This window comes from Lissotriton helveticus, chromosome 2_1 (assembly GCF_964261635.1).
Source record: "Lissotriton helveticus chromosome 2_1, aLisHel1.1, whole genome shotgun sequence".
Classification (NCBI taxonomy): Eukaryota; Metazoa; Chordata; class Amphibia; order Caudata; family Salamandridae; genus Lissotriton; species Lissotriton helveticus.
In genome coordinates this window covers 1868496319-1868516871 of record NC_136059.1, presented here as the reverse complement: position 1 = coordinate 1868516871, position 20553 = coordinate 1868496319, and the positions used below count along the sequence as shown (strand labels likewise).

General features: G+C 42.6%; 1 protein-coding gene across 1 annotated transcript in view; it reads right to left on the bottom strand.

Moving 5' to 3' along the window:
- Positions 1 to 20553, bottom strand: part of LOC144819964 (bifunctional heparan sulfate N-deacetylase/N-sulfotransferase 4) — a 994778-nt gene that overhangs the window by 771874 nt on the left and 202351 nt on the right. The window lies entirely within an intron of this gene.

Here is a 20553-nt window from a genome sequence, read left to right as displayed (position 1 = left end):
AGCCTGTATTAAAGCCAAAAGACGACAGACGCGGTAAGCAGCCATGACAACGCGGGCTTTACCCCGCGCTGCCCTTACGACGCTGCTATTACAACGCAAGTCGTTAGAACGACTTGCGCTGGAGGGCGCTGTTGGTAAAGGAATAGTTTAATTTTTTATTCCAACACCTTCCCTACTGTAACGTGGGCTGGAGTTGGAAAAGAAAATTAAACTATTCCACAATCCAGCGCCTACAGCACAAGTCGTTGTAACGACTTGCGTTGTAAAGGAAGTGTCATAATGGCAGCACGGGGTAAAGCCCGCGTTGTCATGACATACATCCGACACACGCTCTGCTTGTAGGGTAAACATGCAGGGTGTGTGTTCCAGAGTATGTGTCTCAGACACACAGTGAACCTTACTCTCTAACTGCATCGCTCGGGATTTTAATACCTAATATCACTCTTAAGGCCTACCACATTACTCCTGAACCTGATTTATAGGCATGTGGTCTCACAGAAATGTGCCAAGATGCCACAAAATTAATCTGTTTGCCAGCAAGAGGCCCTGGAGTGAAGGAAATCGGCAAACATGTAATATTTGACATGGAAAGGCCTTGGAGTCAGTAGCAGGGAGCCACTTTCACTAAAGGTTTATTTACAACATAATGCTCTGAAAGGCAAGCAAGGCTGCGGTCGAGTCAGTCATGTCTAGTAAACACTTCCTGCACATAACTTATTCTGTCCCAGCCGTCACAGCATTTTAGAGGCACCAAATCTGCCACTGTCTATGAAAACCTACTGAAGAGTCCCCTTTCACACTACAAGATAGTGCATAATACAAGTGCAAAAGGCATACATTCCTCCAAACTTTGAGCTTGTTCTTCAATAACTTTAGGAGTCCTGGCCTGCTAACACTTTCGCCATTCCTACCCCAGGTCTACAAACAGCTGGTAATGCTAAACTCTTAAGTCATTCCTCATTATTGAACGACACTATAATTGTGACATCAAAAGTGCATAATCAATGACTTTAGAATTCTAAGAGATACATGAGAGTAAGCAGGATAAATGAGTAAATTGCCATAAAGCCCACTATGTTGGAGATATTTAAATAATATTAACAAATGTTACTTTTAAATGCTCACATGGTAGATCATCATGCCATCACTAACCCTGACAGGGGTCTGATTCAGAAAACCCACCTATAATAGACAAACCTCCCTGACATACTGGCGGGTGGGACCCTGTGGTGGATAGACCACCACCAATGAAGGACTGAAAGCAGACTAAGGCTCAACATTTACAACCCATTATTTTGCCATCCAGAATTACCTGGATCGCTCGTATTAGTAACTCTGGGATGTTGAATCACTGGAATTACTAGGTGCTACACCGAAGAACTGAGAATAAGGCTTTAAATATAAAGGTCAGTGCCTGTATCATAGAATGGGAGTTCCATGAATTTATGGTAGACTAACTTGCACTGTCAAAAGTAAATGACCCACTTAATCTTCACCTTTTTGTGCTAGGTTCAATTGCCATCTGCACATCGCTTACACACCTACAACCTTATTTAGGCGTCCCACCTTGAGCCTTGAACAAGGGCTGACAGGTAACCCAGACAGTATAACATGAATTTTGTTTATTTTAACTAGAATATCCAGCTGAAATAGAAGGTTCGCCACACAGAGTTGTATGTCTTTGCATTTTGCATGGATGTAGTGTATTACATTTCCTTTTCACTCATTACTTGATGATACCAAAGTAATTCTCTTTCTATAGACAGTTCCAAAAACTGAGTGGATTGGGCTAAAAAATGCTGTATCAAATTGAATTGCGTCCTCGATTTTGCCTGGCTGGTAGTGTTTGACGGAAAAAACAGTGCATGGTACTCAATTCAGAGACAGCTCCCACGAAATTCCTTTCATTTCATTATTTTCTGTATTGATAATGGTTAAATAATATCGAGTGGTTTATCATGCTTATGTAAAGCAAAATTTAGGGGGATCAATGTCCTTATCACAGAAGACAGTATTATTTCAGGCTCCTGGCTTCCTTAAAACAGCCTAAAATAAATCATTTGAACCCCTAACTGTTAATGAAGTGTTAAGAGGTTTAACTAAGATTAAATCAGGTTCCCCTGTGGACCCCCTTCCGCTCCGTTTTTGTTGATAATGCCTCTACTTGCAAATATTCTAACTACCATCTTTAATATGTGATTAGAACAAGCCAAAGTCTCTACCCGATGAAAAAGTGCCCAAGTTAGGCCGATTCTTAAACAACCTTCGGCCGACCCCAGTCAATTACCAGTTAATTACTATCCCATTTCGTTGTTACCTTACTTTTGGAAGGTGTTGGAACACCTAGTTAACATATGCCTCACTGCCCATCTTGAAAATGATGGTCTGTTGGACCCCTCTCAATTGGGCTTCCATGCAGCCCATAGCACAGAAACTGCAGTCGTTGAAATCGCCGATAACATCAGGCTTTCACTAGACAATAGAGAATCAGCAATGCTGGTTCTCTTGGACCTGTCTGCGGCCTTTGATACCATCGTCCACAGTATTCTGATACATCAACTCTGGGCGGTGGGAATCAGAGTGAAGGCCTTGGTGTGGTTTAAGAATTATCTTATTGATCGCTCTACCACCGTTCTTGTGGATTCTATAGCCTTGTGCAGCCGTCCAGTCAGTGTTGTTGTCCCACAGGGCTCTATTCTTAGCCCTATGTTGTTTAACCTTTATTTAACACCATTGGCTGGCATCATTAGATCATATGGTTTTGAAACAGTGTCGTACAGGACGACACTCAACTGTTGGTCACTTTTGGCACAGATTATGTGGACACAAAATCTCGATTCAAAAAATGTATGGTCCATGTGAATGACTGGATGGGTAGGAATAAATCCCAACTCAATGGTAGCAATACCAAGATCATTTTGTTTGGCAGAGCAGAGGAATTCTGGGCGCCCGACTGGTCGCCCCTTAAATTGGGCTCATGCCCTTCTCCCAAGCAAATAGTATGTCATCTCGGAGTAACCATCGATACTTCACTGTCCATGAAAACCCATGTTAACTTGGTAATCTGCGCTTGCTATGAGATTATGCGTAACCTTCGCAGAATCTTTAGGTGGCTTCCTATTGAAGCCAGGAAACCTCTTGTGCAAGGTCTTGTTATTAGTTGTTTGGATTACGGGAATGATTTGCTGGTGGCTTTAAATTAAGATATGTTTTCCAAGCTTCAGATCCTACAGAATACTACTGCCAGGCTCATTCTCAATCTTCCCTCTAGATCCCCCTCAGCCCCCAATCTTAAAACTCATAATTGAATACCGAAGCGGCAGAGAGGAAATTTTAAAATCCTATGTCTTACCCACAGGACCCTGTATGACACTGACCCAAGATACTTAGCTAAGAAACTTCAATGGTATATGCCTGGCAGACCTCTAAGGTCAGGTACCAAATTGTACCTTGTCCAGCCACGCATCCGAACCTCCCGAAATGGTGGCCGATCATTCTCTTATTTGGCTCCCAAGCTTTGGAATAAGTTACGACCACACCTCAAATCCATAGCTGATCATAGACGTTTCCGCAGAGAACTAAAAACCTGGCTCTTTACCCAGTAAGCTGTCTTTCATTGTCCATCTGCTGTTGTTTGTTACCTAGCGCCATGAGACCTCCCCGGTGATATGTGCGCTTTACAAAAACCTTTGACGTTGACATTGACATTAATACTAACCCCAAAATGATTGTATCCAATGTCTCTTATATCGGATTTATATTACCCTACAAAGAGCCAAATAACTTTGTTCCCATTAAAAAATACGAGATTGCTATTGTGGGAGTTAAAGAGGAGGTAATGTTCCATATTGTAAAGATCATGAATAGTTAAGAGCCTTTCTAAACCCACCCTAACGGCATCTAAGGTTAAAGCCCTCTAAGTTTACCATACTGTGGGATTGGTATATGATCCATTTCTATCTTGGTGAAATGTTCCAACTTTCCTTAATGTGTGGAGTGTGATTGGTCCAGATGTTTGTTGTGGATCATGTTCACTTCATAACTTTGACTTGAATCCAGGTGTGACTACATAAATTCATTATGGCCTTTAGAAACAAAGAGGGAATACCCCAATTGAAGAGCTCAGTCCATTGAAGATACGACACCCTTTTTTTTCTTGGGGAAAAACAAACTGATACCCGTACAGCTGATTTGTCAATTCTAAAAAAACATTTATTCAGATATCAAAAAGCTAATATATTCAATTGAAATTGAAATTCATAGGGTGGAATTCCTAATTATCATTGCCTCATGTGTATACATCTTTTTTTTTTAGAATTCGATATAAGAACATTCATCGTCCATCCATCTATCTCTTTCAAGTATACAGTAACCTGTTTGTTGTTCCTGGTCATCTCTTCGTAGAAGAGCTTGAGACTTTGCCTGAGTTAAATATGCTAATTCGTCACTTCTATAGAGTGCTTCACCACAAACACATACAAAAGGCAACATTCTCACTATTTCTAGAACTTTTCACAGCAGGATTATATGGAGTCTCTGACTTTAAATATTCCTACTTTGCTAATTTTAAGATAACTCTTCAGGATATCAACATAGGTCTCCTATGAACTGATCTGAGAATGTTTCTTTCTCTGACATGCTTTACCCTGCGCTCTTTCATCTTAAACCAAAAACACCAGAAATGCAACTGGTATATACATTAAACTTCAATAACAATAGGAGAGGTAGGGAGAATGAGGCACTCTCTTAGTCCCCGGTTAGTCATACAAAAACAAGAAAAGAGAGGTCAGATCAAACACTTGATCAGTATAAGCGTAAACTACAGACCACAATTCAGGGAGTCAACACAAGATTAGATTCTCACATCCGATTTGGATGATCAAGAAAGCCCTCACACACTGACCTAGTCAGTGTCATGCTTCATCATCGGGCCCCACCGACAGAGGCCGAGTGCCTCTGTGGTGTGCTACGACGCCAGAAAGACTGCGGAGCAGGTTTTTTTGTGTGTGGAGGGCGTGCTCTTAGTTACAGTGAAATTTTAAAAGTGCCTGAAGCAAGGGTATCGAAAAAAATATTTAATAAATGATCCCTGAGGCACAAAAATAAAGAGTATTACGTGTCTGTATTTATATGCCAAGGTTCAAGGTTGGTGAAATACAGAATATACTCAGTTCATTACAGTCAACATGTTTCAGCCATAAGGGTGGTATATTACCGTGGCATTCATCAGGACTATACCCCGGCGGTATGGGCTCTCTAATCACCCACCCTAACCTGGGGACGTGAAAGTGAAAAGTTGTGAAAAAAGTGCATAAAAATTATGGAAGAGTAAAAATACTCAATTCCAAAAATACTCCGTAATTTTGGAGTGTAACTGCACCTGTAAAATAAGGAAAACACATAGACAGACAGAAGACAAACAAAAACAATGTTAGTATAAGCCTTCCTGGCTAGTCACAGTGCTCCATGAAGTGTGACTCAAGTGGTGAATCCCAAGATAAACCTAGATTTTATGCACCATCCAGATAGCCCCTAAGGATGATAGCAGATATCTCTGGGAAGTGCTGTGCTAGAAAAGTGCTATTTACAAGAAAAACGATTAAAACTGGGGGATTTAAAAACGCAATTGCGTGTACTCCTTATGAAGGGATCAATGGACCTAAAAGGTCTGTGCCCCTTCAAGTAGGTATTAAAAGGTTCGTGTCTCACTTTCAAAAGGGGCGCTACTCGCACCATGGGTCTCGGGAGGGGATCGGAGCGACCTGGCACATCCTGAGGACAGACAGAAAATATATATACATATGGTATTATGGCGACGCCCAAACAAGTACTTAGCTCTGATCACAGAAGGCGTAGCAGTATGTGCGTCTCATCGTAACTCACGCCCTCAGCGCTTCCGACCCGCTGATCAACCTAGTCATGACCTCCAAACCGGACCCCGAAGATAGACAACCGGGGCCGGTGGACTTGTTTTTAAGCACAGCGGTCGCGTGTGCGCCCTGTTTCCGGGAGGGCGTGTCAGGCCGAAAGAGAGGCTCGAGACGCACACGCCCACCTACGCTTTCTACGTCTCGCTCAAAGCGAGGCTAGGAACACGGATGACAGTTCGAGGCTGGGCAGTCGGCTAGGTCCTAGAGGACCGGTCGCGTAGTAGCGCTAATTGTCAATTTTAATGCCTAACAGCACGTAGTGCATTATATGCGAATTATTACTACAATGTACATAACTATCAAAATGTACCTAAATTCACAGAAAAATTATTATACAGTAGGCTGCACATCAGAGCCTTAGTGTATGAAAAACCATTTATACCCGTAGTGCATACACTGGCTGACAATCTTGCTGCATATATGAAGATGAAAACATCTATGTTAGAGGCAATGCTTTGTACCTAGGGAAAAAAACTCTATAGGCAGGGACTAATCTGTGGGTGCACAGATAGTCCATGGAGTGAATCATGAAGGCTAAATACAAATATGCAAACAAAACCCGTTGGTTGAGGTAGATGTATAGGAAATGTTCTCATCAAGACAATACTGAGCTCCACGGAATGTCATCGTTGAGCCCATTGATATGGGTACCCAGACGATACACCCAACGTTGCTCCTTTTCAAAAAGTCTACTAGTGATGTTCGTTGTGCCCTTCACTTCCTCGATTACCGTCCACCTCATGTCATTGGTAGTGTGGTTGCTGTCCAAAAAATGGCGGCTCAGCTTGGTAGTTAGTTTTTTACATCGGACGTTGCTCCGATGTTCGCAGATGCGTTGTTTAATTCTGCGCGTTGTCATACCAACATACCGTAGCTGGCACGGGCACGTGATCAAATATACCACATTCATGGTGTTGCAGTTAGTATGTTCCCTTTGGGTCCATACCTTGCCCGTTTCCAATGAAAGGGTTTTGGTTGCCTCTGTCAGATGACAGACACTACAATTAGAGCACGGAAAATGCCCTACAACTTTGGGCATCCCCCATGAACTGGTGACTGTAGGTGTAGGTTCTGAGACTTTTTCTTTAGGACGGGTGTGCACAAGAGAGTCCTTGAGGCTACGACCCCTTTTGAAAGAGAATAGCGGTTTCTCCCAATTCTCTCTAAAAGTGGTCAGAATACTCCAATGTTTGTTGATGGTTTTCTTCATCAGGTTAGACAGACTGTTATATGTTGTAACACACGTGAGGGGTACTGCATTCTGGTCGATGACTTTCTCTTTTAAACTGAGAAATTAAAAGACCGAGGGTATCCAACACAAATCCTGAACAAGGGTTTCAAGAGAGCGAGGAACCAACCAAGGGAGGCACTCTTAGAGGAGAAAGTCATCGACCAGAATGCAGTACCCCTCACGTGTGTTACAACATATAACAGTCTGTCTAACCTGATGAAGAAAACCATCAACAAACATTGGAGTATTCTGACCACTTTTAGAGAGAATTGGGAGAAACCGCTATTCTCTTTCAAAAGGGGTCGTAGCCTCAAGGACTCTCTTGTGCACACCCGTCCTAAAGAAAAAGTCTCAGAACCTACACCTACAGTCACCAGTTCATGGGGGATGCCCAAAGTTGTAGGGCATTTTCCGTGCTCTAATTGTAGTGTCTGTCATCTGACAGAGGCAACCAAAACCCTTTCATTGGAAACGGGCAAGGTATGGACCCAAAGGGAACATACTAACTGCAACACCATGAATGTGGTATATTTGATCACGTGCCCGTGCCAGCTACGGTATGTTGGTATGACAACGCGCAGAATTAAACAACGCATCTGCGAACATCGGAGCAACGTCCGATGTAAAAAACTAACTACCAAGCTGAGCCGCCATTTTTTGGACAGCAACCACACTACCAATGACATGAGGTGGACGGTAATCGAGGAAGTGAAGGGCACAACGAACATCACTAGTAGACTTTTTGAAAAGGAGCAACGTTGGGTGTATCGTCTGGGTACCCATATCAATGGGCTCAACGATGACATTCCGTGGAGCTCAGTATTGTCTTGATGAGAACATTTCCTATACATCTACCTCAACCAACGGGTTTTGTTTGCATATTTGTATTTAGCCTTCATGATTCACTCCATGGACTATCTGTGCACCCACAGATTAGTCCCTGCCTATAGAGTTTTTTTCCCTAGGTACAAAGCATTGCCTCTAACATAGATGTTTTCATCTTCATATATGCAGCAAGATTGTCAGCCAGTGTATGCACTACGGGTATAAATGGTTTTTCATACACTAAGGCTCTGATGTGCAGCCTACTGTATAATAATTTTTCTGTGAATTTAGGTACATTTTGATAGTTATGTACATTGTAGTAATAATTCGCATATAATGCACTACGTGCTGTTAGGCATTAAAATTGACAATTAGCGCTACTACGCGACCGGTCCTCTAGGACCTAGCCGACTGCCCAGCCTCGAACTGTCATCCGTGTTCCTAGCCTCGCTTTGAGCGAGACGTAGAAAGCGTAGGTGGGCGTGTGCGTCTCGAGCCTCTCTTTCGGCCTGACACGCCCTCCCGGAAACAGGGCGCACACGCGACCGCTGTGCTTAAAAACAAGTCCACCGGCCCCGGTTGTCTATCTTCGGGGTCCGGTTTGGAGGTCATGACTAGGTTGATCAGCGGGTCGGAAGCGCTGAGGGCGTGAGTTACGATGAGACGCACATACTGCTACGCCTTCTGTGATCAGAGCTAAGTACTTGTTTGGGCGTCGCCATAATACCATATGTATATATATTTTCTGTCTGTCCTCAGGATGTGCCAGGTCGCTCCGATCCCCTCCCGAGACCCATGGTGCGAGTAGCGCCCCTTTTGAAAGTGAGACACGAACCTTTTAATACCTACTTGAAGGGGCACAGACCTTTTAGGTCCATTGATCCCTTCATAAGGAGTACACGCAATTGCGTTTTTAAATCCCCCAGTTTTAATCGTTTTTCTTGTAAATAGCACTTTTCTAGCACAGCACTTCCCAGAGATATCTGCTATCATCCTTAGGGGCTATCTGGATGGTGCATAAAATCTAGGTTTATCTTGGGATTCACCACTTGAGTCACACTTCATGGAGCACTGTGACTAGCCAGGAAGGCTTATACTAACATTGTTTTTGTTTGTCTTCTGTCTGTCTATGTGTTTTCCTTATTTTACAGGTGCAGTTACACTCCAAAATTACGGAGTATTTTTGGAATTGAGTATTTTTACTCTTCCATAATTTTTATGCACTTTTTTCACAACTTTTCACTTTCACGTCCCCAGGTTAGGGTGGGTGATTAGAGAGCCCATACCGCCGGGGTATAGTCCTGATGAATGCCACGGTAATATACCACCCTTATGGCTGAAACATGTTGACTGTAATGAACTGAGTATATTCTGTATTTCACCAACCTTGAACCTTGGCATATAAATACAGACACGTAATACTCTTTATTTTTGTGCCTCAGGGATCATTTATTAAATATTTTTTTCGATACCCTTGCTTCAGGCACTTTTAAAATTTCACTGTAACTAAGAGCACGCCCTCCACACACAAAAAAACCTGCTCCGCAGTCTTTCTGGCGTCGTAGCACACCACAGAGGCACTCGGCCTCTGTCGGTGGGGCCCGATGATGAAGCATGACACTGACTAGGTCAGTGTGTGAGGGCTTTCTTGATCATCCAAATCGGATGTGAGAATCTAATCTTGTGTTGACTCCCTGAATTGTGGTCTGTAGTTTACGCTTATACTGATCAAGTGTTTGATCTGACCTCTCTTTTCTTGTTTTTGTATACATTAAACTAACAACAATTTTCATATGTGTGGAGAAAAATACACTTTTACAGCTAATTTGCCAGTAGTAAAACAATATTTTTTCAGCTATCAAAGGGGTAATAAAGAAATATACATTTCAATTGAATTTGATAGGTTGGTCCATATTATTACTGCCTTAGATATCACATTTTGTTTTGGAATTAGATAAAAGAACATTCAACACCCTTTCATCTTCTTCAAGTGTACAATGATATATCAAAGATCTGTTTATGGTTTTTTTTTGGGCATAGCCCAAGTATGGCTGTTGGGTCAGGTTATAGTCTCTCCTATTTCAGTCCTAATAACAATAACTACCCCTGCTTCAAAGTTACCCGATACATATTAAAGTGTATAAACTTAATTTGCCTTCAGATGTATTACAAAGTTGTATTTACTTTCATGTGATGCCCATTCTAAGCACAGCTAAGGTTCTGCATGAAAGCCAGAATATTATGTGTTTAGTTTATAGAAACAAATATAACTCTTTCCCCTGCAACCATAATGATGAGGTCGATGTGAGATTGATAGACCTTGAAATAGGTGGAGATATTAAATAAAGCTTAGCTGAGTGAACTAATATACTGCCTAAAGAGCCGGCTAGACCTTGATAAATATAAAAAATTACATACCAAATTAAAATTGCTTTATAAATGTTAAAGTAGCAGCTGGATAAATGTTCCAGCATTGCAACACTTCATTAAATCTGAATACAGCTCATAATACTAACCAGAATGCTTTAAAGCTATTTCAAAAATCATATTGTGGGGTACAAAACTGCATATTTTTGCCTACCTAAGCAGAAACTTTATCACTTGCTATGTTTAAATGTAAGCAGTGTTAGCACAGAAGGGTACTACACTCATATCTATTCTTCCAGATTCAATGAACACAATGCAACTTCAGGTGGAGACCCAATTTGACTTGAATATCTGTTTTTAGTAAAGTGCGACGTGCAGATAAAAACTCCGGACAGCAGAATAATAAATGTAACATGAATTATTTTCTGTACTTGCAATATCTACAAGGGCTGCTTCCCAGTGTACCAGCCCAGTCTAGATCGAATTCATTATTTGGAAGGACTCTGAGAGGTGTTCGGAAGATGCAGTGCCTGTTTTCCTTGGTTAATGATTACTTTAGTTTAAATATAGTTGCAGTTTTGTGCCCTTGTATGATTTTAAAATAGGAGCAGCATTGATGATCGATTGCAGGTCAGCATTCCTAGAGCTGAGCGCGGCCTGCTTCCTCAAAATAGCGTTTACGTTAAAGTAAGGGGCGTCGAGGTCCATCAATGTTTCCAGCTTAACATCAAGATCAAAAGGTGCCTTTATAAGGTATGTAGACCAAGTATTGGACAAAGCAATTTTAGGGTGTCTGATTTGGCTCGTTGCTTTGCATACTAGTACTTGAGGAAGGCTGCCGTGCTTTCAATATCTTGGGTATGCAGGAGAAACTCTAAGCAAAATAGCAAATGTCGAATATATAAGGGCTGGCACTTGTCCAGTTTTGAAGTAAATGCCCCTGGGTAAGCAAGTTGACTATAAGAGAAGTTAAGTAGCAGCTTTGCCTTAGTGACTTGCAATATGACCTCTGCTGTTAGGGAGCGTAACTGGTAATATAATCTTCATAAGGCGAATGTAACTGCGTGGGCCTTCCAATTGATGTGCTTGAGGTCTAGAATCAGTTTGCTTGTACCCATGAACCAGACACTAAGGTAATTGTATTTAGATGTTTGAGAAATTCATTGGTTGACAAGCCCCCATCTTAAATTCCTGTTATTTTTATACCTGTCCTAAATCATCATCTATGTTTTATCATGGTTTGCCACCAGTTTGTTCACGGAGTTATAAGAATGAAGTTCGCTGACAGCAAGCTGCAGAACAATTTTTATGTGACCCAATATGAGCTGATTGTCAGCGTTTGGAATCATTGGGAGTCTAATGGAGCCAGTCTATGGTGGGCTATGGTGAGCTTGAGTTTGCCCTTTCCAGAGAAGATCTATATCTGCGGGCTAAAGATCAAGTAACATAGCAGCGAGAATGCACCTTTGCTCTATGCCCTACGTGGTAAAAAAATTGTGGTCACTGACTTATCTGTGCCAGACTTCTCATGGACCCGTGTGTCTGAATACAATGCAATAATAGACCTAAGCAGACTGGCAGGTATAGCCCAGTCTTCCAGCCTTACCCAAAGATGATTGCAGTTAACGCTGTTGAAAGCAGTGGAATAATCAACAAAGCACAAGAACAGTGGTAGCTATGAAGGAATGGAAGAGCTGTATGCTAGATATGACCGGGCAACTATATTGTCGGTGGTGGAAGAATACTGTCTAAAACCAGTTTGGCAGAAGGGTAAGATGTTATAAAATGAAAAAGAAATATTGTGGTACAGTTGATGTTTGGGGTTTAGCTCCCACACATAGACAGCACAAATGCCCCATTACTGTACACCATGCTTTAGGCATGACAAGCCTCTTCAACAGTTAAATAATCAGACGGGAAATTAAAAGATCCACTGTCTATAGGTAGACTGATCCTAAGTGAAGAAAATAGCCTGTTGCTTTTTTCATAGTAGCAATCTTATGCCAAATACATCACATGTAGCACTCATGACATAACTTAACTCTGGAACCCTATCAATATAGCAGGGATGGACCAAGCCTAAAAAGAGGCATGTTCTCTCTTTGTGCTTCCCATTCTCCTTTCTCCGCTCAATTGTGTTACTCATGTTGCGATACTTCGTGGCAGTAGTCACACGTGAGTGGTGAAATTATGTTACTCCTATAGGATCCCCTGAAAGTTGGTATCCTTCCCAGCTTTTAGAGCAGCATTGACTTCAAAGATTCAGGAAAAAGCTGGAGATAAAGTCTTTCCCTTCAGCCTTTCAACAGGAAGAATGGATTTCTTCAAGTATGCATGGACGTCTCCTTTCAGAGTACTTCTCAGCAATTTCCAAGGGTTAACTCTGCTCTGATTAGTAATGATTCCTCAGCAGTTAAAGCTAATGTTTTTATACTACTCCAGCTGATGCTGAAATTCCTCCATTGATTGTTTTTGTGTAGAGGAAGGCGTCCCTTCCTGCACAAAAACAAGCAACCCTACAACACAGACACACTTGCACCAGGGTGCAAGGGATCGTGCGTTGGGGCATGGCAGACAATTGAGCTCCAGCGCAGGGGCATTGGACAGGAATGCACCGTATCTGATAAATATTGCATTTTCCTGCCCTTTTCTTGTAGCACTGCCCTATAGCAAAATATTGTAAATGAGACCCTGAGTTTTAGGGTACATTGATAAGCTGGCTCGGGTCCTCCGATCCGCGGATCCCTGTCTGCCGGGCAGAGATCTCTTTCTAAGAAAGGGCCCATGTTGTGGTTGTTCCCATAATAGCACTGCAGGTTTACGAAAGAGTCACCTTATTAAAAATGCCTGTCCATCATACTTTTCTGTTTAAAGAAAGCAGGAGTTTGTTTTGTCTAAAGGAAATATAAATGATGCCAACACACAGGTATTTTTATCCCGTTGCACTATGGAAAATCAGTGACGGTACAGAAAAATCAGTGACACCTAGCCTTCCCTACGTAGGATGGGGAATAGACACTAAGATCCAGTTGTCCCATGGCAGACGAGCTGTTCAGTCAGGGATTACCATTTACAAAGGCAACTGAGGCTCCACCAACAGTATCTCAGAAATTTCCCACTTGTAAGTGGGACAGGGCAGTGGCTTATTTGGCAGGATGGGAGGTCTGATACTTTATGGCCTTCCAGCAACAGTTTGAAACCCTCAATGAGGACCTATATTTATTTTAAAACAGGATTTAGCAAAACGTGCCTGTTAGAACTGGCTATTTCTGGTAGGCTAAGGCTGACGCCAAAGCCAGGCAGAAACCACCATTCTATTCAGGGCAAGGGAGTCACACGCCAAGATAACCCCTGCTCACCCCTTTGGTAGCTTGGCACGAGCAGTAAGGCTAAACTCGGAGGCAATGTGTAAAGCATTTACGCTAGCACACAACAGCAACAACATCCTAGGCACACCACAAAAGGAACTCCACACAAGGTTATATGAAAATAACTTTTGTATTGTCAAAACACATCAGATAGAAATAACACATGTACATTGTGCCAACTGGCACGGGCAATATTCACAAGGGATTATGTACAAGACAGGCCACTATCAGAATCAGCACTTAGTAGAAATAGCACTTCTAGAACTTAGAATAAGTATAGCACTAAATAACAGTTATAAATCACAACCAGTAACTACTGGTAACAGGTAAGTACCACCTACGCTACCCTAACCACCTCTGGAGAATGTCACGCAGGGGACCAGGACCTCACTAGGACCACCTTTACTGGAAAGAACAACCACCTAAGAATAAAATACATTTAGGGGTATCAGCAAGAACACATTACACATGATGCATCAAACATTCAGAGGTGTAGGGAAGGAAAAACACATGATGCATCAACCAACACATTCAGAGGTGTAAAATCAAGGAAGACACATGATGCATAAAAACACTCAGCGGAGCCAGAACATAACTCCATAGCGCAAAAACACATGATGCCTAAAAACATTCAGAGGTGTAAGATCAAGGTGCGTAATCATATTAAATGCATTACATTTCCTAGCACCATATCACATTGCACAAAACTCACATTAGGCAATAACCATCACATAGATAATCACATTGCACCTAAATAGAATCACATACCAGCCCCCATCTAATAAAGGGACTAAAGAGCCCTGTGTCCAGAATGTCAGGGCGCGCTGCCATGCAGCGCCAGTCAGGGGAGCGGCCGGTCCCAGCAGCCCTCCGCCCGCTCTCAGATCCTCGGGGAGCGGCGGGGAGCTAACTCGGCGCTCATGCGCAGGGACAGCAGGCCAGGGGCAGAGAGTACTCATGTCGCTCCCTTGGCGAGGTCGGGTCAGTCTTCCCTGGCTTCGGAACTTCCAACACGGCTCTCAGCGGCTTCCTCAGAGGTCCCGGGCACGGGGACCAATCGTTGCGCGGCTCGGTAGACGAGCCCCTCGATGACGATGCACAGCTTCCAGGAGTCAGCCACTCACAGCGCGGCTCCTGGGCGAGGCCCCTGTGACGCGTAGCACTTGCAGGGCGACTCGGCCAATCAGAGCGCGGCTCTCGGGGCAGGCCTACAGCAAAGGCCAATCAGAGCGCGGCTCCTCTCGTGGCTCGACCAATCAGGTCGCGGCCTCTTCGTGTTCTTCTTCGCAGCTCTTGGGAACCACTCGGATCAATTTCAGGCCCCCGGGCCGCGGCGGTGAATTACGGGCAGATGAATTTAACGCGCCCAGGATCAGCAGGGCGATCTGAGTATCGCGAATCCTCAACAAGGATTCCTTCGTCCTGGGGATGCCTTCGGGCTCACTGCCACCACTTCCCACGTGCCGACAAGCACGTCGATAATACGGCACAGCAGCTGGTGGGCAGGCGATGCTCAGCGCGGCGCTCTCAAGCCAAACAGTGGGCAGCCAGCGCTCCACACGGGCAGATGATCGATGGTCTAGGCAAACAGCTCACAAACTCTGCAGCACACAGCAGAGCTTTGCAGTCTTTGGTAACCTTTCTGTCCCTGAGTTACCAAACAGGAGGCCAGCTCTTCTCAGGCCCTTGGAGATACAGTTAGAAGACACAGCACACAGCAAAGTCTTTGTAGGTCAAGCAGGCAGGGTCACAGCACACAGCAAAGTCCCTCTTCTCCTCAGCTTCAGTTGGTCAGTAGAACAGGTCAGCCCTTAGAGCACACAGCAAGGCAATCTTCCTTCAGTTCTTCAGCGGTCCTTCTTCCAGCAGAGGTTCCTCTTGATTGTAGAATCTCCTTTTCTGTTGTCAGGGGTCCTTCTCTTATACCCCACAAAGTCTTTGAAGTTCTTTAACGTCTTTGTGCAAGTGGGCCCTGAGCCCGGTCTAAACCAGTTCTGGGTGTTGCTGGAGCACTGGGGCTTTCCTGGCTTCCTTCTTCCTTTCAGTATCAGGGACAGAGGTGACAGTCGCCCAGCGGGGAGGTGGAGCCAGCATTGTGGTCAGGCAGGCACAGCCCTATTCACACCCAGGTGCTATCTCCACCCACTTCCCTGGCAGCAGATGCAGCCTTTCATCCACGGGCTAACTCAGACAACCTCCTGGGGGCTCTGCAGCCCCTGTCACCCTCAAACCAGACAGTCAATCCACAAGCAGGCCCAGGCACTCTTGGCCAGGCTCACCAGCCAATCACACGCCAGGCACAAATTACACAAATATACCAACTTCTAGAAGTGGCACTTCTCCACTAGACACAATCATGCCGCATATGCCATTGCGCAGCATTCAATCTCATGAGTTCGCACATACCAAACTCGACCCTGCACTCCCCACACATCAGGAACTACCATGGGCATACATATTCCCCATTCATTCCTATGGGAGGGCAGGTCACTCACCACACATACACAGAGAGCTCACGCACTTTACACTGTACCACGTTGAAAAAGTGCGCAGAGGCCTAAAATCACCACACCAGGTCACAGAAACAGGCTAGGAAAAAGCAAAAAGTTTCGGGGCGAACCTGCCAAAAAGACCAGGTCCAACAGTGCCTTTAAGCAAAAAAAAGTACATTTGAAGCCAGTTTACAACAGAGTTAGATCTGAAATGTACATTTAAAATTTTAAATGCAAATTTCCTTTTAAAAACAAACCTAGCCACATGGCGATTTTTAAACCCATGCTATATTTTGCTCCAGTTGTAAGTGGGCAGCACTTTTCAGAAAGGCTTATATGTAGATTGTGACCTACATTACAGCTAAATAATCCAACGACTGAATGTATTAATTTAATTTACACAGAGGTTTCCATATTTAGGAAATGGAGCACGTAGGCTGGAGCTGTTTATCAGCCGCAACCTCCTAGAAGTCTAAATCCCACGCATCCAAAAATGAATGGTGCACACTGTAAAAAGATACATTTTCTACAAAAAATGGTTTATGCTTTGGATGGTGAAAAAACAGCTTGATCTTCTGCAACAGTTTTGGAATCTTGGGACTAATCTCGATGCTGGAATCCTTATAAAAACAAACTTTTAAAAATAGTGCCCAATAGGGTAGGACCAGTGTTTCTTTCCTGGGGTTATAGGATGCTTAAACTGCATAAATCCTTGAAATATTCAAGAATGGACATTCATCTTGACAAGCAGTGATGTTATATGTCCTTTAGGCCACTGTATAATCGACCCCAGTATCAAGGTGCCTGTGAAGTTAATATAGTAAATGCACACTTTGTTACTGTGAACGACCTATCCTTGTACATAATGATATGTCATGGTGAGTTTGAGAGTATCAAACAAGCATGTACTGTTTCTACTCATTTTATACTTATGCCTTGTGATGGGAACGCTTGCACAGAATCTGGAAATGTTGTAACAGTTCAGTTTGTGCATACGAAGCTTGCACTGATGTTGCCTGTCTTGCTCCATGTACTGTTCATAAGGATTATTATACACCTCTTACCTGAACTATATTTCATGTGTATGAAGAATATTTGCACTGCTGCTGTCTGTATACCACCTATTTTGTGTGTATAGTGTCGCTTATGCTGTTTCTGCCCATACTGTAATTGGTCTGAGTGTGATGGATGATTGGAAAGCAGCTCTGCACACCTCTTAAGTGTGTATGGAAAAAGGGACAACAGCTGTGTGTACTGTCTCTGTGCATACTGTATATAAGTGTGTTAATACTGAAGCTAGATGTAAATAAGTTCATAAACTGTTGGCATTGTTGATTACAGTTCATTAGATTGCTTTGTTTTTAATATAAGGTGAGTGTTACGGTTTTCCATTTGGTGAATGTGAGAAAGTAGGTTATTACTTATAAGAAGGAAATTTATTTGATACACATCACTTAATACTATGCATACATTTAAAAAGATGTACAAGTAGGCAGGTGCAAATACCTATGGTGACACCCTCCTAACACTCCACAAACCTAGTAAGCCCAGAATCCTGTAACAATACCACTCACATATAGTATACACAACATAAGCGGTGTCATTTCCAACATTGAGGCCAACTGACTTTGTCAGGGTATTATCATATTAGTAAAAGCAGAAATATGGCTAGATAAACCAATGCAACTATGGGTGGTACATCTTACATGACATTCATTTAGGCCTGCCAAACTTTATCATTGTGAATAAAGCATTACAACTTTAATATAAATAATAAGTAAGTCTTTTAAGTACATTTAACATGCTGTCCCTGCAGCTTTTAGACCAATCAACAGGAATTCCCATACATAAGAGCCTCTGAACAAAACCTTTACCTCCAAGAGTGCTTGAAAACTGTTACAACTATTGGCTATTTGGTGTATCATTTCACCTTCCATGATATGCTTGCACAAGGGACTATTTTACATATGAAAATTTCAGGCAATCACCAAGCATGTTTTTTACAATCAAGTATTTTTCTCCTGGCTGCACTGCATACAGAAAGAAATCATGTTTGCTATTTTATTCATAGTAATGGAAAAGCCAGTTGAAGAGGTTTATGCATTTGTGTGTGTACTGTATGTAAACAGCATATATGAATGCATGTCTTTACATGCGTTGTCTCATTGAAGCCAGACCTACTGGCCTTGCCGCCGCATGTCACTCTACTAGTGTGAAAACTCAGATATAATTATTACTCCTGTACCTATCAATACAGTGGTAGAATTATTGTACAATATATATTGGTTTAACAATAGCATTTATTATTTAGAACTAGCACCAGACAGTCTGATTAATAATGTACGAAAGCAAAATGCATTATAGTGAGCCATTATATTAACTCACCTTATGTTTTCTATCCTATGAGGCTTTCTTATGTCACATGTTTGATAAATGCTCACTTATTTCCTATAGTAATAAAATACAGCTGACCCAATTCATCTGAATATCTGTTTCGTAGCCATGCAGTGCCCCCACAAAAAAATGTGTGTAGTATTCTAATGGATGAATTTAATAGATTGGCAGATGCCAAAGCAATACTAAGAGAACAAAGACCAGTTTTCCAAAGGGCATATCAACAGCTCGCTATGCCATGGCATTTATGCTACTTGCAAGTAAAACACTGGTTTCAGTTGCTAGTCCTTTGCACTGTGTGTTTGCGATTTGTCCATGATCTTTGATTGCAGATTGCTCACTGTAATGAAGAAACACTTCCCAATCTAGACTATACAATTAGTATCCATGCTGGGTGAGTTACACTTCAACACCTGGGCTTAACATGCAAGGGTTAGGTCTCACACTGGTTCTAAAATTCCTATTATGAACAGTTCATCAAAGCTATACGACAGAGTGAGAACAGGATGGTTTCATCACCAAGATACCTATGAAGCACTACTAGTACCTGTATAAATATTACTGAATAAAACACACCAAGTAGGTGTATGTTTTTTTGGAGTTTAGGACGCAATAACACGTAATAACAGAGTTTAGGACGTAATAACAGGTTGCACTTATATTTAGAAGTGGTCACAGGGAGTGAGATATGTGGTCCTGGTGAAAGCCACAGCAAAGGGTGGCAGAACATGTCAACCAAATTAGAAAGAAAGTAGGGTCATTAAACTCACATTTCACTTTCTACCTTTGTCTTCACGAATTTTAATTATACCAACTGCAGGACAAAAAAAACATAGCTTTTTCCTACCAATTGGGTAGTTTACATTTTTACTTTGAAAAAAACCATCCAACTCCTTTTGTCCATCATTGGGTGGATCAAATCCGACACAGTGCTACCTTGTAACCCATTGGTCGCAGCACACCCCATTCTGCAGTGGAATGGGAAGAACCCTATGATGAAGCATGCCACCAAGGGGCAACCCTGGTGGGTGAGAGCTACACCATCAAAAAGGTTTCTGCTTTTTACCCTGAAGAAAATTAGCTCACGTTTATGAGCAAGACTCCTGTTTTTTTGGATGGAAGAGTAACAGTTGCCCACTGGTTGTTAGAGTCAGGATCTTTGATTGCTGGCATCCTTTAAGGGTGTGTCCAAACTTTGAACAAAGCACTGCAAAGAGAGCTATAGACTTAGCTGAAGAAAGGAGTGTGTGGCCTGGTGAAGTAAAGAGGTTGCTGGATTATACAGGGAGAGGATCCCTGTTAAACTTGCCATTCTGGGCGTGGTTTCCCCTTTAACTTGTTGTCTTCAACCCTCCTGTTTGCTGACTTTTAAGACTCTGCACACTTTACCACTGCTAACGAGTGCAAAGGCTTGTGTGCACTGTCCTTATGGTAAGATTGGGTTATACCTAATTGGCACATTTAATGTACCTGTAAGTCCCTAGTAAAGTGCCACTATCTGTGCCCCGGACCTGTAAATTAAATGCTATTGTTGGGCTTGCCCTTTAGCACTTTAAAAATGTCTCAGGCCTGCCATTGCACCATGTGTACGAGAAGTTTTGAATTCCTACATCGATCTAGCTTAATAAGCCTCTGCCAGGCCCAAACCTTCCTTTCTAACACGTTACTCCTACAGTAGGTCCTGGACAGCCATGTGGGCAGGGTGCAGTGTATACATTTTATAAGTGTAATTTCCACATGGGGGCAGGTAACTAGTTCATGTTTGGTGTGATTGGAATTGTAATGAACAATCCTAACTTATGGTGAAGTTGGATTTTAAATTAGACTTTGAAAATGCCACTTTTAGAAAGTTTACATTTTTCTACCCTAGCCACTTGGTGCCTGTAGCCCTTCTTTGGGTTACATGAGTGAGTGAGAGTGACAATTGGACTTTGTGTATTTCTACT